Source organism: Schistocerca serialis, chromosome 2 (assembly GCF_023864345.2).
Source record: "Schistocerca serialis cubense isolate TAMUIC-IGC-003099 chromosome 2, iqSchSeri2.2, whole genome shotgun sequence".
Classification (NCBI taxonomy): Eukaryota; Metazoa; Arthropoda; class Insecta; order Orthoptera; family Acrididae; genus Schistocerca; species Schistocerca serialis.
The window spans coordinates 1,035,747,462-1,035,771,732 of NC_064639.1; positions in this window are offsets into that span (position 1 = coordinate 1,035,747,462).

Genomic DNA, 24,271 nt, shown 5'->3' on the forward strand with positions numbered 1-24,271 from the left:
GATGACAAATACACGCTTGCAATGTGCTTTCACCGCGATGTCGCAAAACACGGATGCGATCGTCATGAAGCTGTAAACGGAACCTGGATTCATTCTAAAAAAGTGACGTTTTGCCATTCGTGCAGCCAGGTTCGTCGCTGAGTACACCATCGTAGGCGCTCCTGTCTGTGATGCGGTGTCAAGGGTAACCGCAGCCATGGTCTCCGAGCAGATAATCCATGCTGCTGCAAACGTCGTCGAACTGTTCGTGCAGATGGTTGTTGCCTTGCAAACGTCCCCATCTGTTGACTCAGGGATCGAGACGTAGTTGCACGATCCGTTACAGCCATGCGGACAAGATGCCTGTCATATCGACTGCTAGTGATACGAGGCCGTTGCGATTCAGCACGGCATTCCGTATTACCCTCCTGAACCCTCCGATTCCATATTCTGCTAACAGTAATTGGATCTCGACCAACACGAGCAGCAATGTCGCGATACGATAAACCGAAGTCGTGATAGGCTACAATCCGACCTTTATCAAAGTCGGAAACTTGATGGTACGCGTTTCTTCTCCTTACAAGAGACACCACAACATCGTTTCACCATGCAACGCCTGTCAACTGCTGTTTGTGTATGAGAAATCGGTTTCCAAACTTTCCTCGTGTCAGCACGTTGTAGGTGTCGCCACCGGCGCCAACCTTGTGTGAATGCTCTGAAAAGCTAATCATTTGCATATCACAGCATCTTCTTCCTGTCGATTAAATTTCACGTCTGTAGCACGTCATCTTCGTGGTGTAGCAATTTTAATGGGCATTAGTGTAGTTGGAGTTAGACATATGGGGAATTCCATTTCGGAAATAGTTAGCCAATTCACCATTCTGAGGTCCACAGAATCAAACTTGTGCTGAGAATACCAGATTTCCGGCATTACTTCTCACCACGGACAGCACATTGGCCACAGCCTACTTTAACGACCGAGAGCAGCGGCGTCTGAGTAGAGTTGTCAGTGTTAACAGAAAAGCAACGTAGAGTGAAATAACCGCAGAAATCAGTATCGGTCGTGTGACGAATTTATCCATTAGGACAGTACAGCGAAATGTGGCGTTAATGGGCTATGACAGCAGACAACCGACGCGAGTGCCTTTGCTAACACCACAGCATCGTCTACAGCGCCTCTCCTGGACTCGTGACCATATCAGTTCGACCCCAGACGACTGGAAAACCGTGGCCTGGTCAGATGAGTCCCCATTTTAGTTGACAATAGCTGATGGTAGGATTTGAGTGTAGCGCAGACCACACGAATCCATAGGCCCAACATATAAACAAGGCACTGGAAAAGCTGATGGTGGTTCAGTAATCAGTAATCATGGCTGTGTTTACATGGAATGCACTGTGTCCTCCAGGCTGCCTGAGCTGATCATTGCTTGAAAGTGATTATGTTCGGCTACTTGGACAGCATTTGCAGCCATTCATTAACTTGATGTTTCCAAACGACAATGGAATTTTTATAGATAGCAATGCGTCATCTCACTAGGCCACAATAATTGCTCTCGATTCATTTGAAGAACATTCTGGACAATTAGAGCGAATGATTTGGCCACCCAGATCGTCCGACATGAATCCTATCGAAGATTTATAGGAAATAATGGAGAGGTCACTTTGTACACAAAATCCTGCACCGGAACACTTTCGCAATTATGGACCTCTATAGAGGCAGCATGGCTCAGTATTTCTGCAGGCCACGTCGAATTTCTACACTACGCCAGGCAAAAGCAGGTCCTTTACAATATTAGGAGGTACCCCATGACTTTTGTCACCTCAGTGTACACATGACAGAAAGGGGAAACTCCTCTTTGCTGCCAACCTTACTATAAACCTTTGTCACAGTTTCGCCTATTTTAACTTTTTTGAGCTATTGCTGTACATCTGCATCTATACTCCGCAAAGCACCTTACGCTGTGTGAAGTAGGGAAGTTTTTATACCAATATCTACATCTACATCCATACTTCGCAAGCTATCTTACGGTGTGTGATGGAGGGTGCTCGTGTACCACTACCACAAAATTCTTTTTCTCTTTCCGCTGCGACTGGTGCATGGGAGAACGTAGTTACATCTTTGGTAATATTGTGAGCGTGTGGGTGCTATTCTGTCATTCTGCGCAACGGATTAATCTGAGATGTACCCTTTACCCTGTGGCTTCTGCAAGATGCAATTCCCACCCCCATACTACTACAGAAGTCAGACAGACGCTCCTAACGTTCTAAAGTGAAATGCCTGAAAAACTTTCGGCAATAAATATCTTCTGGAGTAAGGAAATGACACAAAAATTCACAAAATTTCTTACGTAAGTAGTGGGATACTTGGGTACTGGAGTAGTGCTAGTTAGCGTAACAAAAACATGAAACTAAGGAAAATTATTATTTATTTTGGAAAAATTGTGAGAAATCACAATGGCACCTTTAGTTATGAACTGAAAGTATTTCCGGGTTCTTTTCGGAATGTGGAGTTGCGTCTCAAGGATAGGATTCGCTAATGAAATTTCTATACAAAGTTTAAGATTGTTATTGACTTGGTAGTATGGCTGAGAGCCGCGCCTACTCAACTTGAATATTTATCCATTAGAATGTTGCTAGGTACAGTCAAGGCTGTCGCGTGTGAAATGCAGTGAAGTGTATTGTTGTGGAGGAAATATGGAGCTCGCAAGAGCTGTAGTGCACAATACTGTAAGCTGCGATGACTGCTGTCTGCGCTGCTCGCTGCTGACAAATAAGGTAACTCTCGTTCTATCTGGATTGACCTTCGCCAATCAAACTCTCCCTTCGCCTTGATGAAGCCAAGGACTCCTATTCGCCCCTAGTCGAACTACTTGTGTGGTACACCAGTCAGATAACCAGTCCACCGCGATGCCACTCAAAAATTCTCTTGCAGGCGTTTAACTATAGCTCTGTCCGTTCACACCACACAATAAGTGTGGCGGCCAACACAGTGAACAACGCTTAATCGCAAGGACTCAATATACAGTCACACTCCGACTCGCTCTCGACAGAGGTGCTCTCCCAGTGAAGTACTGAGGAGAGACTTGTTCCTCTCTCTTTGAGAACACGTACGAGCACGCACGCTCTCGTTACGTGTTCTTGCTCCAAGAGCGACAACGGAACGGAGCCTCTCCACACCAGATGTGAAGGGGTATATCTTTCGGTCTCTTCCATTACTCCTTCAGCTCTAGGTGTCAGGAATATCGTCTGCCAATCAGCATTGCTCATCTAAAACAGGAGAATGACGTTTCGTTTAAGGCGACCAATCCGGAAATCTGTAGCGTCGGCGTTTGGCGTTTGCTGTATCCCTGTGAAAATCTCTGAAACTGTGTGCTATATTTGTAAAGAATGCGTAGGCTGGGCGCTTCCACACAATGTAGCCAAACACGTGGTTGTCCTTTCACTTGGGCAAATACTGTCTGCTCTACAGGTGGTCATCGGCCGATGCAGATAGGGTGGGACTGGCCTCCTGGCATGCGGTTGCTCTCCCGAACTAAAAGCTCCTGTGACCGTCATGTCTGTAATGTGTGTGTGTACGCCAGCCTCGAGTATTTCAACGATGGTGCACACTTGCACTTTATTATTTATTTGCATATCGTTTACTTGAATTCATACAACATTGACTTTATCTTATCGAGTTTGGGTTCGAATGAAGCGTCTTGATGTGTGGAATATGATTGTGAGGGCGGAATATGTAAGCAATGAAGGTCAGGAGACCATGATGTCTTACAATATTCACTACGCAGTCATCAGGAAACTGGACTGAGGCTAGGTGAAGTTGTGGTCTTTTGCTTAGCCTCAAAATGCGACACTAATTGTACACCTAGATGTCTCACTACTTGCTTTACAAGGGGCGTTCAGTAAAAACGTAAGTGACGTCTGTAACAGAGGTGTGCTACAAGCACAGAGCTGCTATTGAATTTCTTTTGGCGGAAAACCAGAGCTTTGCAGTTATTCAAAGGCGCTTGCAGAATGTCTACAGAGACCTAGCAGTGAACAACAGCACTGTGAGTTGCCTGGCGAGGCGTCTGTCATCATCGCAACAAGATGGCGCAAACCTGTCTTGTCTCTCACATACCTGGCAGTCACACACAGTTGTGACTTTTGCAGTGCTGGAACGTGCGGACACTCATTCGAAGTGATCGACGGACCACAATCAAACACTCGCTGCACAATTGGACGTCTCTGTTGGTAGTGCTAACGCACAGGTCCAGCAGTTAGGGTACCCAAAGGTGCGTGCCCTATGGGTTCTGCACTACCTAACAAAAGACCATAAAGAGCAACGAAGGACCATTTGTGCGGAACTGCTTGCGCGATACGAGTCTGAGGGTGACATTTTTTTGTCAATCATCGTCATTCATTACGTCAAACCGCAAACAAAACGCCAATCCATGGAAGGGCGCCACATCACCTCTCCTACGAAGAAAAAGTTCAATGTGGCACCCTCGGATGATAAGCCATGGTGACTATCTTCTGGGACTGTGGAGTGGATATACTGTTTGATGTCTTCCCTCATGATGCAAAGATCAGTTCTGAGGTGTATTGCGCCACCATCAGGAATCTGAAGAAACGACTTCAGGGGTTCGTCCTCACAAAATGCAAACGAACTTCTCGTTCTCCATGACAGCACAAGTCTTCGTCTTCACACAAATCTTCGCACCTGAGAGGAGCTCACAAAAGTTGATTGGACTGCTCTTCCTCATCCACCCTACAACCCAGATCTCACACCTTTCGAGTTCCATCTGTTTGGCCCAATGACGAATGCACTTTGCAGGAAGGAGTATGTGGATGATACAACAAGACATTGGCTGCAACGTCAACATGTAGGGTGGTACCATGCGGTCATAGAGACCATTCAAGTATGGTGGCGTAAGGCCATCGCTTTGAGTGGAGATGAAAAATAGTGTACAGTAGCCAAAAGAGTTGGGAATAATATGGCGTATTGGAATGTTGAATAAAACTAACATGCTTTCCCAGCTGCAAGTGTACGAATTTTTCCAGTGTTTAGAATAGTTCCTCGTGCACACATTTAAATCATAGAGCAAATTTCTTCCCACATCTTTGCTGGTATTAGGAAATTTTTGCCCTGTTCCATGCATTATCCGACTCTGATCTGGCCCACTGATGCCACACATAGAGAAATCCGTTGTGTTTTGGTATTTGCTAGTGTTATGCAAATTTGTTCCATTGACCTCAGTCATTAAGACTATACAGACAGATTTTCCAGTATTTTGTATATGTTAAGAAAATATATCACAGTGCGAGCTCATGTTATTGGAATGTAAATGATACAGATTATGTGTTACTGTTTAGGGATAATTGAGGAATCATCAGTGCAGTTAATCTTAGATCATCAGAGTAAATTAAGTGGTCTAAACGACTTGCGTTAAAAGTGGCGACCGTGACAGGACGTTTATTAAAGTTGTTAGTAATGAAAGATCGATCGTGCTACAGCGACCAATTTGATTTGCAGTTGATCTCTAGACCCTGAGAGGGAGACGTCGACAAATCACTACCGTGATATGAACGGAGAGTATCTTGTCACGTCAACGTTTCGCCGTCTCATTCGAGAGAAAACCTGCGTGGCGCCAAACGGCCGAGAGTTCCGCAACAGCGCGAGCGAACGGGAAGGTGGCGAGAGGTGAGAGCCGGCGCACGTCTCAGCGGGGCTCTGGCGGCGAGGATGCAGATGAGCCGCAGTTACGCAGCCGCAAGTGGAACAAACAGCGCCGGTAAATAGACTTCCTGTTGCCTAATAGGTCGCGCGTCGCGGCGCGGCGGAGCGCTGGATAGCAGCCAGCTGCGGCGCTACGCGCTGGCACGCCACGCACGACCAAATGTCGCCTCGGCTGTCTGGCGCAACAGCCGCGCCGCTCTCCCGTGCGCCCCTGTTGACTTTTCTCACGCACAGTGGCTGTCGCGAGGACCGCGCGACGCATTTGACACCTGTATCTCCTCTGCTCTCGTACTGTACACGATTTCTAAAATTCGCGGAGACAAGGAAGAAATCTGAAGAGACATTGTCTTCTGTTTTTCGTTTCCCGCTTTCATGGTGATATGAGATAAACCACAATGAGGTGACAAAAGTTGTAGGATACCTTCTAACATCGTGCCGGATCTCCTTTTTCCCCGCATAGTGCATCGTCTCGTTGTGACATGGACTCAACTAGTAGTTGGAAGTCCCACGTAGAAATATGGACGCATGCTGTTTCTATTACCATCCATAACTGTGAAAATGTTGCCGATGCAGGCTGTTGTTCACGAACTGACCTCTCGATTATGCCCCGCAAATGTTCGATGGAGATTCATGTCGGGAGATCTGGGCGGCGCGTTGTCCAGATTGTGTGTGTGTGTGTGTGCGTGTGAATTCCTAAGGGACCAAACTGTTTAGGTCTTAACTACTTAAACTAACTTATGCTAAGAACAACACACATACGCCCATGCCCGGACTCGAACCTCCAGCGGGAGGGGACGCGCAGTCCATGGCATGACGCCTCAAACCGCGTGGCCACCCTGTCCAGAATGTTCTTCAAACCAGTCACGAAGAATTGTGGCCTGGTGACATCGCGCATTTTTGTTTGGGAACATGGAATCCATGAATGACTGCAAACGGTCTCCAAGTACCCAAACATAACCATTTCCAGTCAGTGATCGGTTCAGTTGGACCAGTGAACCCAGTCCAAACCACAGCTCACACCATTACTGAACCACCACCAGCTTGCTCAGGAACTCGTTGACAACTTCGGTTCACGACTTCGTGTGGTCTGCGCCACACGTGATCCCTACAACCAGTTCCCACCAAATCAAATTGGGACTCATCTGACCAGGCCACGGTCTTACAGTGGTCTAGGGTGCAACTGATTTGGTAACGAGTCCAGGAGATGCGCTCAGACGATGTCGTGCTGCTAGCAAAGTCAGTCGCGTCGATCGTCTGCTGTCGTAGCCCATTAACATCAAATTTTTCCGCAATGACCTAACGGATACGCTCATCGTACGTCCCAGATTGATTTCTGCGGTTATTACACTTAGCGTTAGTTGTCTGTTAGCACTGACAACTCTAAGCAAACGTTGTTGCTCTCGGTCGTTAAGTGAAGGCCGTCAGCCACTGCATTGTGAGAGGTAATACGTTAAATTTTATGTTCTCGGTACATTCTTGGCACTGCATATCTCGGAATATTGACTTTCCTAACGTTCTCCCAAATGAAATGTCCCATGCATCCAGCTCCAAGAATCAGTCCTAGTTCAAAGTCTGTTAATTCCCGTTGTGCGGATAAGACCACGTTCGAAACGCTTTCACGTGAATCAGCTGACTATTAATGACAGCTCCGCCAATGCACTGCCCTTTTATACCTTGTGTATGCGATACTTCCATCAGTTGTATATGTGCATATCACAGTCTCTTGACTTTTGTTGCCTAGGTATATCTCGCTTTATCCAGAAGGCTCACGTGGTGTAATGATCAAGTGATAGATATATGGGAGGGAGGCTTCCAATTAGAGCACTCAAAAGTAAATCAGTTTCTACTCTACACTGATTGCTGCTGTCCAGCCCGCTGATTGTACAGCTACTTCCACAAATCAGTGATATATCGTAACATTACATCACATGTGTCCCATAATGTTTTATGTGATCCTACACCCGTGTTGAGGTAATACTACTGATCGTAATTTTTTAAAATAGAAGCGTGAAATGGGGTGAACTGAAACAATTTTGAACTTAAAGACTGTTATAAAAAGAAATATAAAAATGAAAACTGTATGGGATTATAGGTCCTGTGCCTAACTTTAAACTTACAGATAGGTTTCCGACCTAACTCATGTGTCAATCTCAATATTTTTTTTAATTTCTTCGTCTTTGGAGCGAATATGGAAATGGAAAAATTTGTTTTGGATCTAGGAGTATAAGAAACATAATTTATCTAGTTCAAAAAATTTTACTCGATACAAAAACTAAAAATATTGCATGGATTATTGTTTTTATTGTGTTTACCACATAAAAACTGTTGTATCTCTAATTTTTTTATTGTAACATTAAACTGATAAACTTGTTTTCTTTGTTAACACATGAAGTCAATGGCATCATGTTTAAGAGTAACGAAGAGCCTTTGAACAACATCTCCTTGATTAAAAGATGACTCCTCATCTGTTAAAACAAACGTTTCTAATCGGTCTTCTTTTCTAAATAAAAAAAAATCAACGTAACCTTTGTCTTCCAAACAAAACGAATTTTACATGCTTACAGTCTAATGAGTGCTTACTTTTTCCATATTCTTTAGTCAGATCATAATCTCCTGGCTGAGAACAGTGCCTGATGGGTCTCCATTTCCATCAAATTCTTGGTCTTATTCTTGAGGTGCACTGTGGATTACTGTTCCTATTCATTCCATAAATTCCGAAAACACAAAGTTACATATCCATAGCCGAAACGTGAGTCAGATTAAAATACAACTAAAATAAAACTTTGCTTAATGAAACGGAATTGCAAATTTGCTTACTATGCACTTATATTAAAACAATACCGATTAGATTGGTACTTACAGATAAGGTTCGAAGGAAGCAAATTCAACACCGCATCCGATGTTTGTCATAGAGTGAACAAAACATCTACAGGCAGTGTCGCCAACTTTAAATCATAATTTTCCTGTTAAAGTGTTTCACTACCAACCTAGACAAACAATCCTTTGAATGATATCCCCATTTGTCTTCCGAAACGGTAGCACAGAAGTTTTCTGGGAGAGTTGTTTCTAATCATCCCATTGTTTTCATTCACTATCTGACGGTATTTGTGAATGTAGAGAAGATTGATATATTTATCATGTTCCTTTACGTTACATGAAAGCATATACATTTATCTGTAAATTATCGTACATCCATCAAGCGAGACAGGGATACCTCAGCAGCAGGGTACTACAAATCAACTGCTTTTCAGAAGAATCCGTAGTCGTGTACAACTTTTTGAAGAGTGGGTCTTTTTATTTGTCGCGTTCTGAGTGCAGTCGCTGGAATGTTGGCGCTCCCGAGCACATACGAAGATTCCGTAATATAAGGAGCAATCAAATGAAAATGAGACAGATGGAAAAACGTAAGTGAAATGTTCATTATTTCGGAGGTAATCGCTATAACTGTTAACACATTTGTCTCACAGTGAGACAAGGAGGTCGATTCCTGCGTGAAAAATGTTTGCGGCTGCCTATGGAAACCAAAGCGTGAACCCAGGCGTGCATCTCTCCGACCGAATAAACGAATATCTTTCTTCAGGGCTTCGAAAATATGGAAATCGTATGGGGAAAGATCGGGAGGACGTGTAAGGACTTCCGAGCGAAACGTCTGCAGCGTTGTCGTAACAATCTTGGCAACACATGGGCGGCTCTGGGTAGAATCATCGACGGCTCCCTAGACAGCCACACATATCTTTCCGTTGAGGCACTGAGCGCCTTGTCTCACGGTGGGATAAATGTATCAACACTTACGGCTATTTTTTTTTAAATGACTTTTAGTCACCTGTCTCGTTTTCATTTGACTGCTCCTTATAGATACGTGATGTACTAGTTGGCACCGATCTGGCACTCAGTGGTAGCAGAGAACGTGAACGTCACTGGACAGGGTCGCTACACGCGCCTACTGTGCTGTTGTTATAGTTCAGGATGGACGTATTGAGGAAAATCTATGGAACGTTGTCGTCTTTCTACACTCGACAACGCTACCACCACACTGTCATCGACGCCGGGATTATCTGTCTAACAACTACGGCTTAGACGTTCTTTAGACTGTATAGTTGACCCTGTGATATCTTATTTCTTAATTTAATTTCAGTTTAGTATAACTATATTTTAGTTGGAAACCAGTATTTTTTCTCATTCACTAATAAGTGGGATAGGGTGTCGTCTTCTATCGTCCTCTCTGAAAGTACCAGTATCACTGCGAATGGAAAATGAAATTAAAAGGCCGGCCGGAGTGGCCGAGCGGCTCTAGGCGCTACAGTTGACCCTGTAATATCTTATTTCTTAATTTAATTTCAGTTTAGTATAACTATATTTTAGTTAGAAACCACTATTTTTTCTCGTTCACTATTAGCTGGGATAGAGTGTCGTCTTCTATCCTTCTCTCTGAAAGTGCGAGTATCACTACGAATGGAAAATGAAATTAAAAGGCCGGCAGAGGGGCCGAGCGGTTCTAGGCGCTACAGTCTGGAACCGCGCGACCGCTACGGTCGCAGGTTCGAATCCTGCCTCGGGCATGGATGTGTGTGATGTCCTTAGGTTAGTTAGGTTTAAGCAGTTCTAAGTTCTGGGAGACAGATGACCTCAGAAGTTAAGTTCCATAGTGCTCAGAGCCATTTAAACCATTTGAAATTAAAAGTGCCCTATCACACTGTTTATATAACAGTTATCCTGAATTTCGCCAAAAGATATAAGGTCCTGCTTGGCAAAGGAACTAGCTATTTGAGATTTCCTTGCTTTAAATAAGATAACATAAAAAACTAAAAATAGATAAAGGCACAAATAATTTTTATTGAATTGCAACTGACATAAATTTTCTTAATTGTGGGATATACTAAGTTTTACATATATTGCTTTATGTGCAGTTTACAGTGTTGTTATGTCTTCTGCAATTGAAACTGTATAAAAATTATGCACTAATTTAAAAGAATTTTCATGAGGTGATTACAGTGTATTTTGTAATGACAGTTGTTATGTGTAGTGATGCATCGTGGAATGATACATGTCAGTATTCATATTCACTAATAGTAACCATATTGTCAGTACCGATTTTCTTTCAAAAGCTACCAGTTGAAATGTCTTTGAATGCAGCCTTGGGATTTTGGTACTAGTGGGTGATTATTTACGCTAAACCTGCACCTATTAAAAAATTATGTAATCCGTATAGCACGCAGGAGTTCAAATATCGAGATAAACCAGGCAATACCCTACTGCTTGAGACCGTCTAATTCGTCTGTAGTGAATTGGCGACCGTATTATTAACAGTTACTTTGTTTCTGTACAACAATATAGCGTATGAACCCCGTTATCCAATTCAGTTCTAACGCGATCTGCGTAGCTAATATCAAACATTAATTAATTACAGTTTTTAACTTTAGAAATCTGAGGCAGGTATTAGTGTCCTCTACGACTGTATGTTATAGATGTTCCCTACTTCAGTTCGTCTTGATCTGAAATCCATGCCTTGTTTGCGTTCCATTGAGAGATAAAATGACCCGATCTAGTGGTTAACCTATTCGAGCAAAACAGGGATACGTTAGAACCTAACATACAAGCGTCCAAAGTGGTGGAAAATAGAAATGTCTTGCTCCTGGCTGACAATAACACAAGTTCATCATCACTGAATTATATGTCTTTATTCAATGGACAGAAGTGCAGCAGCTAATTGCCAGTGTAGTTGCTGTTGTTTCTGTGCGTTCGACCTATCTGACTAACGAAGTTTTAGTCTGCAGCAAAATAAGTAAAAGGATAAAAGCCATCCATTCATTCGCTAGGAGTACTAGTTCGGAGGATGGTACAAACAGGATTAATAATTCATGAATGTTGAATTCGTGTGGTATGTTGCACTTCGATTTCCCTTTTTCGCCATTGCAAGAACACCGAAATCACTGAAAATGAGATAAGTTATTGTGGAATAGAAAAATATCACATAAAATTAATCAATAATGCAAAGGATCTTTTTCCGGCAGCAGCGATGTCGGATATTTGATGTTTAACCGGATTCCTGATATTCACGGCACACTCGTGAAATGGTCGTACGGAAAATCCCCGCTTCATCGCTACCTCGGAGACGCTGTGTTCCATTGTTCGTGCACCGACTATGATACCATGTTCAGACTCACTTAAATCTTGATAACCCGCTATTGTGGCAGCAGTAACCGATCTAACGATTGTGCCAGACGCTTTTTGTCTTACATAGGCGTTGCCGACCGCAGCGCAGTATTCGGCCTGTTTGCGTATCTCTGTATTTGAATACGCATGCCTATACCAGTTTCTTTGGCGCTTCAGTGTATTTACAGTGTTTAATTCTCAAATCCCGTATCTGCCGCCGAGACAAGAAAGCTGGTTGTGTAAAGGGACCTCAGCCCTGCTCTGTCTTAGAAAAATTCATTTGCCCGGATTCTATGTGAAAAAGGATCCATTATTATAGAAATCAGAACTCCCGCCATATAATTAGGCTGTGCGTTGTTCAGATCAGCTTTACGTCATACAAGAACCAAATAACACTGTCGATGTCCCAGGCTCGCCCACGTCGCGAAGAATCAACCAAGGCGGTAGAAGTTTACTTCACGTAACGGATGGTATAATATGTGGTTGATAAGATGCGAGTCAGGACCATTGCGCTACACATTGCTTGGGATAGGGATCATTTGCACTCTCAATAGATGAATCGTATTAGTGTCGCTACCCTACAGTATAGGGTCAAATTGTGAATGCTCCACCCGTCCTCCTGCTTAGGTAAATGAATCAACTCGTTTGGTTCTTTTTCCATTTGATGTGGTCAGCGGTGGGCCTGAAGTTGGTTATGGAGGTACCACTATTTCATGATCGGTTACTTAGGAAACACCAAAATAGGATTTTTGCTGTTTTTTCGTACGGAAAACCAAGCCGAAGATTCCAACACGGCTATGCACAGAAAATGGCTGAAATTTTTGCGATATATTCCTAAGCTCTCGATCTCCAGCAAAATCGGAAATTTTCTTGATATCCTTATCCGTTTCCGACATACAGAAGTTCAACTTTACCTCACATACACACGTAAAATGTACACGTAAACTCCGATGTGAAGCGAAATCTAAGTAATAAATAACTGCATCAAATTGCTCATATTCTAACCTTATATTCTCTAGGCAATTATCTATAAATTGATCTTCCCATTTTCAAAAATCTTTATCCATTGTCAAGAAACACCCCAAAATCATAGTTTCTGGGTACCAAAACCGAGCCAGAGATCCAAGACTGCTACACACAACAAATGAGTGCAATTTTTCCAACATATTCCTAAGATCCCAAACTCGAGCATCCTTGAAAATTTTATTGATATTTTTATCCGTTTCCGAGATACAGATATTCAATGTTACTCTAATTGTACACGTGAAATACGCGCATAAAAACGTTGTTTATAAAGTAACGTAGCACGGAGAATACGCTGTAAAGTGTCTTCATTATTATCACAACCTCATTTGTAATACTGCATCACAAGCATAATTTTTGGACACGTATTTGCGTTATTTGAATTCCCCATAAGTAAACTACCAAATTTTACTCACCCACAAAGCTCTTTTCATGTGAGTGATATTTCGTGCTGTGGCAGGGGAAAGAAGGAAACCAGCGGAGGGATGCTCCTGTCGGAGCACAAAAAATGCGAATATGTTCCTATTTAAAAATCTCTTACTGGAAAATGGAATACCAGTTACCTCATTCTACCTTCCTCAACAAGTTCAAAAATTTCCCAAAAAATTTTGGCATGCGAACATATTAAACCTTTTTATACTTGGAGAGAGGGAGACAATGGCAGTGGGACAAAAAGGAGAACTTATAAATACTGGAACATATTAAACAATGTGTGTGGTGCAGAAAGAGCGATGGAGGCAATGGCAACGTGAGAGAAAGAGATGGACACAGTGGCAGTGGAACATAGTTGACAGTAACTGGACACAGCTATGAATAGAGTGAAGTATCCAGCGTCAGTGGGAGAAGAATAAGGAGAAGGAGAAAGTCGAAGTGTGTGAGAGCCAGTACTAATGAGAGATGGTGTCTATGGCAATGACGACATGGGAAGATAATGACAGTGAGAAGAGACAGCAACAGTGACAAGGAATGAATAAGACAGTAGAAGTAAGGGAGAGCAAGAGAGAGATAGTGATAGTGAGAAAAGACAGTAATAGTAGGATGGAACGGAGACTGTGCCTGTGAGACAGGAGACAGTGACAATTAGAGAAGTACAAAGAGATACTGACAATGAGTTGGGTAGAATAAGTGCGTGGAAATGAGTATCTCGAAGTGGACGGGTATGAGCGGCTTACAGCGATGGACTAGTGGGTTTGAGCGAGTAATAGTCGAGCTTGTGTGAGAGGTGAGTTGCGTGTTAAAAAGAGCTCGAATATGTTCGCACGCCAAGAGTTTAGGGACAGGTTCTAGAGGTGGTGACGAACGTAGAATGAGGCAGCTGGTATCTCATTTTCAGTCAGAGTCTTTTAAACAGGACGGGAGGTAGGGAGAGAGCATCGAATGACATTATACTGAGTTCACTATCCGAAAACTACCTCGAGCAATTAAACAGAGAACCGACTCGTGGAGATAACTTCTTGGACCTACTGATAACAAACAGACCCGAACTTTTCAACTCTGTAAACGCAGAACAGGGAATCAGTGATCATAAGGCCGTTGCAACATCGCTGAATATGGAAGTAAATAGGGATATAAAAAAGGCAGGAAGGCTTATCTGTTTAGCAAGAGTAATAGGAGGCAGTTTTCAGACTACCTAACAGATCAAAACGAAAATTTCTGTACCGACACTGACAATGTTAAGTGTTTATGGAAAAAGTTCAAGGGAATCGTAAAATGCGTTTTAGACAGGTACGTGCCGAGTAAAACTGTGAGGGACGGGAAAAACCCACCGTGGTTCAACAACAAAGTTAGGAAACTACTGCGAAAGCAAAGAGAGTTTCACTGCAAATTTAAACGCAGCCAAAACCTCTCAGACAAACAGAAGCTAAACGATGTCAAAGTAGCGTAAGGAGGGCTATGTGTGAAACTTTCAGTGAATTCGAAAGTAAAATTCTATGTACCGACTTGACAGAAAATCCTAGGAAGTTCTGGTCTTACGTAAAATCAGAAAGTGGATCGAAACAGCATATCCAGACACTATGGGATGATAATGGCATTGAAACAGAGGATGACACGCGTAAAGCTGAAATACTAAACACCTTTTTCCAAAGCTGTTTCACAGAGGAAGACCATACTGCAGTTCCTTCTCTAAATCCTCGCACGAACGAAACAATGGCTGACATCGAAATAAGTGTCCAAGGAATAGAAAAGCAACTGAAATCACTCAACAGAGGGAAATCCACTGGACTTGGCGGGATACCAATTCGATTCTACACAAAATACGCGAAAGAACTTGCCCCGCTTCTAACACCGGTGTCACCGAAAGTTTCTAGAGGAATTGAAGGCACCAAACGATTGGAAAAGAGAACAGGTAGTTCCAGTTTTCAAGAAGGGTCGTCGAGCAGATGCGCAAAACTATAGCCCTATATCTCTGACATCGATCTGTTGTAGAATTTTAGAATATGTTTTTTGCTCGCGTATCATGTCATTTCTGGAAACCCAGAATCTACTCTGTAGGAACATGGATTCCGCAAACAGCGATCGTGTGAGACGCAACTCGCTTTATTTGTTCACGAGACCCAGAAAATATTAGATACAGGCTCCCAGGGAGATGCTATTTTCCTTGACTTCCGGAAGGCGTTCGATACAGTTCCGCACTGTCGCCTCATAAACAAAATAAGAGCCTACGGAATATCAGACCAGCTGTGTGGCTGGATTGAAGAGTTTTTAGCAAACAGAACACAGCATGTTGTTCTCAAAGGAGCGACGTCTACAGATGTTAAAGTAACCTCTGGCGTGCCACAGGGGAGTGTTATGGGACTATTTATTTTCACAATATATATAAATGACCTAGTAGATTGTGTCGGAAGTTCCATGCGGCTTTTCGCGGATGATGCTGTAGTATACAGAGAAGTTGGAGCATTAGAAAATTGCAGCGAAATGCAGGGAGATCTGAAGCGGATAGGCACTTGTTGCAGAGAGTGGCCACTGACCCTTAACATAGACAAATGTAATGTATTGCGAATACATAGAAAGAAGGATCCTTTATTGTATGATTATATGATAGCGGAACAAACACTGGTAGCAGTTACTTCTGTAAAATATCTGGGAGTATGCGTGCGGAACTATTTGAAGTGGAATGATCATATAAAATTAATTGTTGGTAAGGCGGGTACCAGGTTGAGATTCATTGGGAGAGTCCTTAGAAAATGTAGTCCATCAACAAAGGAGGTGGCTTACAAAACACTCGTTCGAACTGTACTTGAGTATTGCTCGTCAGTGTGGGATCCGTACCAGATCGGGTTGACAGAGGAGATAGAGAAGATCTAAAGAAGAGCGGCACGTTTCGTCACAGGGTTATTTGGTAAGCGTGATAGCGTTACGGAGATGTTTAGCAAACTCTAGTGGCAGACTGCAAGAGAGGCGCTGTGCATCGCGGTGTAGCTTGCTGTCCAGGTTTCGAGAGGGTGCGTTTCTGGATGAGGTATCGAGTATATTGCTTCCCCCTACTTATACCTCCCGAGGAGATCACGAATGTAAAATTAGAGAGATTAGAGCGCGCACGGAGGCTTTCTGGCAGTCGTTCTTCCCGCGAACCACACGCGACTGGAACAGGAAAGGGAGGTAATGACAGTGGCATGTAAAGTGCCCTCCGCCACACACCGTTGGGTGGCTTGCGGAGTATAAATGTAGATGTAGATGTAGATTCGCCTTTTTGTGCTCCAATAGAAGTATTTTTCCGTTGGTTTTATTTGCGGCAACAAATGTTTACGAAAATACATTTTCCGAAAACGTCACACAATTCTTGATATGCGAAGAACTTTTTGTAACTCAGTTTACCTGAAAACGTTATGGAAACTAAATCTGAAGAATAAATAATATTTTCACCTGCACCAAGCAGGAGCTCTGTCAGAAATTTCTAACGCGAGTTAATTTGAGTTAAATGTGGTACATAATGCCCATGAATCGCTTCAAGAGTTAAACTTTCGTTTGTTTAGTTTCGTCACGAGAAACACGTCGCTAGATCTGTAATTGAAGAGTTATTGTGTTTTCTTGGTGGCCTATTTATTTCTAACGAAAATATACATGTTAATCGATGTAAGGGAAATTATCTTAAATAATCCTACCAGCCTGAGAGGAAAAGATGGAAAGCAATATAAAAATCATTATCTTAGTGTTGCAATATAATACTGCAGGCTGTGGATGAGATTACTTTTGCCTAGTAAATAAAGACTGCGTTCTTGAGATAAATTGCGTTACGAGTACATTATTGATAATGAAGTACTTATTAAAATGTAAAAACGTACGAAAATATAATTTTATTCTGTAGCTATTTACAAAGAGCATTATAAAAACAATTGTAACACTTCTCCCACCTTTGCCACTAGGGAGTCTAAGAACCACTTAGCAAACCTATAATCATTTATTTTTAATCATAATTTTCTCTGTCCTTTCGTTTAAGAAGCAGGAGACAATTTGAGAGAAAATGCTGTGAGGTGCCCGCTTGCAGGAGAATAATTCAGTTTTCTTTGCTGGAAGACACTGCCAGTCTTGCTTTAGCTGCGTCGCCTGCGCAGCTCTGTTAGTGAACGTGGTCAGACCCGACCCACTTCTCAAAAGTCACACAGTTTCATCTAAATTCCCCACGCAGATCTGAGTTCGACACTGATATCGTTAGACTGTTATATATTCTCTTTTCATCGACAGATTACGGCTACCGAAATGTTATTTACATTCAGAGATTCTTTCGATCACATTGTTAAATGAGAGAAGAGCATGACCGCCAATGTTTTCTTTTTTCCACGTGGACACGTACTGTGCCAGGCAAACCATTTCTGTCCACTGACTTCCCACGGCAGTTCGCCAGCCGAGAGTGCGACGTCGAATTTATACTCATAAAAATTTATGAAAATACTTCTGCCGTCGTTCATTATCACAAAAAAAGATAAAGCGCAAAATATCTACTCACGCAACCATAAGAAGTGGAATCAACCAAATGAAAGACAGCAACGAACGATAACACAGGACATAAGGCAGCCTGAAACTGAAGCGTAGTTCAAGCGGCAGGTGTTGTAGCGGTAACGGTGAAGCCCTGGCAACCGCGGGTGATAGCGGGTATACGATGTATGTAATGTTTTATTGAGACATGTGTACCTTATGTTCCGTTGTTAGTGGAAACAAGGCATAAAACCCGACAATCAATTCTTACCGATAGAAGATAGATAGTTACACCCTGATCGCTAGTACAGGAGTGTTTGTTACTACGTACCAGAACGGTCGAAATGTAATAAGTGTAATAAATTAAAGTTTCATGTAGTTAGTCGAAATTTCGAATGCCACAATTTGGTTAGAATCAATTCTGATAACAGAATAAGACGGTCGCCATCTCCAAACGATCGAAAGTTAAATTATAGTTAATGACAGTAATGACTCTGAAATCACGCGAATGTCGTGTGGCAAACACAAAGCGGCAACTTGACAAAATGCACACGTGCTACCATATATGTAAAAGTCACGTATACCACGAACGCAAAAGATGTTAATTTGGAATGCAATGATATTAGTTAGCACAGTAATAACCAATAATAATCAACGAGTAGCAATACTTTATGGAAACTGTACTGTGTTACGTAACTCGCGATAATGCTGTCTGAAAACGTGCTTAATCGTGACAAAAGCTGTTTATCAAATGGTTCAAAAATGGTTCAAATGGCTCTGAGCACTATGCGACTTAAATTCTGAGGTCATCAGTCGCCTAGAACTTAGAACTAATTAAACTTAACTAACCTAAGGACATCACACACATCAATGCCCGAGGCAGGATTCGAACCTGCGACCGTAGCGGTCGCTCGGCGCCAGACTGTAGCGCCTAGAACTGCACGATCACTCCGGCCGGCTCAAATGGTTCAAATCGCTCTGAGCACTATGGGACTTAACATCTGGGGTCATCAGTCCTCTAGAACTTAGAACTACTTAATCCTAACTAACCTAAGGACATCACACACATCCATGCCCGAGGCAGGATTCGAACCTGCAACCGTAGCAGTTGAGCGGTTTCGGACTGCAGCGCCTAGAACCACGTGGCCACCACGGTCGGCAGCTGTTTATCATTCTTTGCTTATTACTTTACAGATGACTGCATCTCAGATTAAGCCAGTAAACAGTTTTACTCACGGCAACAAGTATATTTTCGTACTGATGTTACATAGAAGTATGCATATAATAGTATTTACGAAATACCGTACAAAATTCCAAAACTACTTTGACTACATGAAATCCAGCGTGCTTTTGTCATAGAATATGAATTTCACATTAAATCACTTTTAATTTGAACTCATTGTCTGCAGTAGTAGTGTAACACTGTATGAGCAGTTATAGTTACTACTGATTTATTACAGTAATCATTCAATTGAAAATGAACTATATTTGTCTTCCTTTAATTATTTCTTTCGCTTGTGAGTTTCTCGGAATTTATGGTGAAATGATAGGACCTTGCTAAAGGGTAGTCACTCGGGTCAATGAAGTTTCTCTCGACAAGTTTGTTCTTTGACTAAACACACTATAATATTCCAAAAAGTTAGAAAGAAGCTATCATGCCTGCTACACAGCTACAAAATGCTGGGATATTACTCTGCGATGCGTTGCTTGCACTGCGAAGTAGTGTATATTATGTGATCCATTATTGGCGACAGGCCCTTCTTGACTAGCGAGCAGTTAGAATAAATTTGGGCCTCACTGTCTGCTTGAGCACTTCCAAAATCTTCTTGCGACCTTATACTGTGCCCAAGCACTTGTTCGTCCACTTATACTTTTGCTTGGCCATATATTACAACAACATTTTCGGTGTAAAACACCCTGGCATTTGCGCGCCAACGGATACGTCTGATCCACACCACAGATGCTTCACAACTACTTCTCTGCCTTCATCTGTACAATTGCGCGCACTAGCGCTAGCTATGTTATTGTTACTCGAATGATATATCATGGAGGTAAAAAAAAGAAGAAACGTGGACCTACAGACTTACGCTCTACGATGTTTTGAAGTCGGAGTGGGCGGGGCCTGCCGCCATTTTAAGTAGCCCAAAACATAAGCATACTACTGGTTACGATTGCTTCTTGTTCGTTATTTCTGTCGTGTGCGTGCAACAAATGTTTTAAATACTAAAAAATAGAGTGCTTACATTAGTAACGTAGTGTCAGGAAGGCAATTTCGAACGTTTTCCTGTCCTTGTATGCGTACTTTCTCTAGCAATACGACACAGTCAGAGTGACGTCACGGGAAAGTGTCGCAGCGGTGAACTATGGGGGTATGAATGCGGTGAACCCTCCTCCTTGGCTGAACCTAAGGTTTTGGGCTAATTAAGAAGGCGAATATCGGTTTCAAGTTCAAAAACTTCCCTGCCATGGCCAGTGTGTTTACTGTAACGATTTGACATAAGTAATTCTTACTTATTCTATCAGCATACATCACATTTTCATAAGCACTAGTTGCTGACAAAATTCATTAATACATATATTTACAAAAAACTGGTTATAAACTCGAGAGATCAAGTAATTAAAAATACGTGAGGAACTGGCTTGTAGTATTGTTACAAGGTCTAACGTGACTGAAACATCCTGGCAGATAAAACTGTGTGCCGGACCGAGACTCGAGTCTCGGTCCGGCACACAGTTTTAATCAGCCAGGATTCATATCAGCGCACACTCCGCTGCAGAGTGAAAATCTCATTCTAACGTGATTGACTAAATCAATGCCGTACGTCCTACGTGAACCCCAACACGCTATTTGCTTCGTAGCTGACCCTAGAGCAATTCTGAACAGATTTGAAAAAGATGCGTCTATTTCCGATGAGGCTATTGACATTAATTGAAGATTTGAACAAAGATTCTGCATAAGCAGAGCATTTGATAATAACCAGAATGTTGCCTATAGCTAGGTTGCTAACGCATAGTCTCGTGTGTCATCGCGACGGTCGGTGGTAGCAACTCACAGTGACGGGTGACGACACAAGAGCAGGTGTTTATGACAGCCAGTGTCACGTAGAGCACACAAATGAGTTGCATGCTAGCGCCTAAGCACCGACAACATCAGGTTAGTCGCCAGAGGACTGAAAAAGTAGAGATAACTACTTTTGGAGTTTTGGTTTCGACCGGAAGCTACGAGAAAGTCTGCCGCGGAAACAAAGGAAAATGGTAATCGGTGCTTTTCACCGTCCTTGGAAGTCTGACCCGAAGCGTATCAGGGAAGCCTTAGAACAGCGGAGGATGTCGGAAATATGAAGGTCATGGCCAGAACTTACCAGCCGAAACCCGTGGCTGCGGACTATTTACCACGTTGCAACCAGTATGTTCCACCATTAGCGTTCAGGAAATAGATCGTGAAAAAGTTAGTCAGGTGTGGGTGGGACTCGCGCACTGAGAGTTCAGTACAAACTTAATTATGTATATGGACAGTTGATCCATTCCGAGAATCGAGAATTTCGTCCATTTTTGCCTATTATCGACATTGATAGTGGCAAGATATCGGTCTCAGGAATTCCAAGATTTTCGAGAATGCTTTAATTTCAGTAATATAAATGTGACAAAGTCATGCCGGAGGCAGGCGACCATTACTCTAGTAATCAGTAGTTCTCTATTAAGGTTAACTGGGTCGCAGTGGTAAAAGTCAAACATCAGGCAAGAAATGACTTTATTGCTCATACGACGTAATAAAGTCATTCCTTATCTGACGTTTGGCTTTTACCATTACGATTCAGTTAGCCTGAATGCAGACCTACTGATTGCTTTAATTTCGAGTATGATATCGGATACGAAAAAACAAAAAAAAATTTCGTGTGATATAACTGCAAATTAACAACTTTCAGGTTTTTTCCTTTACTTGTACTCTGAAACTTAACTGCTTGCCAAATTTAATAAACGTAGATCGACGAGTTACCCTATTGGTTTGGATTAGTGGATTTACGAGTATTAAAATATGACATAAATGGTCGTGTCTTTCGACTGCATAGAAACTTCAGTCTTTTAGACCGCCCATGGACCGTAGACTTCAGTATGTGACATAAATTTAAACTTGATTCGTCTACCCGTTTCTCACAAAAGGGAGTTTTAATAGTCAGACAGACAGGCAGATAGACAGACGGACAACAGAGCAAGGGTTCCGTTTTTACCGTCTGCGGCACGGAACCCTAAAAACGAAGCAGCCATTCCAAAATGGAATGATAAATGAGCCGATCTATACTGCGAACATTAACGTAACATTTGCTGTCTGTATTACCGGCTATGAGAACAAGAGATAGCACTAGCAGTAGTTTTCTTCATCTGAAGCTCATTTTTACGAGAATATTGGGCATATCGTGGTATTACATTTTAAGAACAACAAAAGTAACATAATTCTGATATACAGGCATTTACATTCCTGCAGGCCTAGTTTGATCAGGAAGCGGCAAATGGTTCGCTTACAGTAGGAATCATCCCGACACCTGGATGAAGTAATTTCGGGAAACCACGGGAAACCTACGTAAATTAGGATCGTTGGAAGAAGGTTTGAAGGTCAATTCTCCCGAATACAAGCTAGTCTGTTTAAAAGAGTGCTACGTCATTTTGTTTATTTGTAGCGTACAATACTGTTTTACAAAGAAGTATTTTAATAAAGTAAAACAGTAGTGCTACACTGCTCATTCATTTCTTAGTCCCAGCTATTGCGCTCGGTAAACACACTGTTAACACATTACTCGTAATGTAATACAACCTACTTTATCAGATGACGTCTGGACGATAGTGACAATATTTGTCTTCCGTTTTGTACATCACGATTTCCCATTAGCCTGCCTGAAAAGCTGAGTCAGCATCCCTACATAATGAGCTCACAAAAAGGTAAGGGGTTAGTATTATACATGGCAGAACTCTGAGAGTAACATCTTCCAGGAAAAAAAAAGATAGGACAAAAACAGTGTGAATACGTTACCTAAAATGTAGGTGTTTCATGACCGTTAACGTTATTATTATTCACCTGTATTACATTTTATACCAAACCCCTTCTTCGTATTATCTAAGGAATTACTTGATATGTAGAATATATTACTTAAGAGATTCTTTTTAATTCTCCTTGGGCAATTTATTGTACAGTTTTATTTCTTGGTAGGAAATGTTGTGCTCAGTTTCATGTTTATTGTTTCTTGGCAAATGTAAGTTCATTCTAGGTCTTGTTCCATTGTCATAGCTATTATTATTATTACTACTTTCGATTATTCCCATTTAAGAGAGCGTTTGAACTTGAATTCCTTTATGATGATTGTTTACGTTTTTTCTGAGCCCAAATTTTCTTCATGTGTTCACTGTGTTGTTTCTTTCGCTCCGCTGTCCATTTGCATCCTGGTCTCTTCTGTGTTGTGGTGTCAAATTTATGTTTTTTGATGATGTCCCTGAATTCAGTTCTATTTTCTGCATCGTTTATTGTTATGTGTGCTTGTCTGAGGTCCTCTTCAACTTCTTTTATCCATTTTGTTTTTCCCCTGCCTGAGTTGATGACTTTAAGAATTCGCTTTGAAATTCTGATTTCATTCATCCTGTGCATATGTCCGTAGAACTGCATTCTTCTTTTCCTTATTGTATCCGTAATCTTGTCTATGTATTTATATAATTCTGATGTTGGTCTCTTCTTCCAGATTCCTTGCCCTTGTATTGGGCCAAAAATTTTCCTGAGAATTTTCCTTTCTTGTTTCTCTATTTCTTTGATTTTTAGTTTCCCCACCTATTTGTGTTGTTTCAGATGCATACAGTGCCTCCGGAAGTACGACTGTGTTGTAGTGCCTCAATTTGGCGTTAATGGATATGGACTTTTTGTTATAATAGTTCCACGTGAGTTTATATGCTTTCTGTAGTTTTTTTATTCTTTCCTCATTGGCCTTTAGGTTGATCCCTGATGGCTGGATGATTTCTCCCAGGTACTTAAAATATGGTACTTGTACGATTTTCCCATGGGTTGTCACAATAGGCAATTTGTCTTGTGGCACTCTTTCTATGTACTGGGTTTTCTCATATGAGATTTGCAGGCCTGTTCTTTGTGCAATTTCGTGTAACTTCTCTAAAGCGTTAGTGGCTTCTTTTCTATTATTTGTGAGGATTGCAAGGTCATCCTTAAAAGCTACACACTTCACATTGAATCTATTATCTTTTCTATTGCCAATTTGGATTCCTTTGACTTCTTTTTCCCATGTCCTGATAATTTTTTCAAGAATGATATTAAAGAGTAATGGTGAAAGTCCGTCACCCTGTCGCACTCCAGTTTGGATTTCAAATGGCTCCGAGATGTCCCCCATAAATTTAACCTTGGAGACTGTGTCAGTTAATGTTTCCCCAATGATTGCTCTTGTCTTTCTGTCAATGCTGAATTCTTCCAGCGTGTTGCAGAGCGCTACTCTGTCT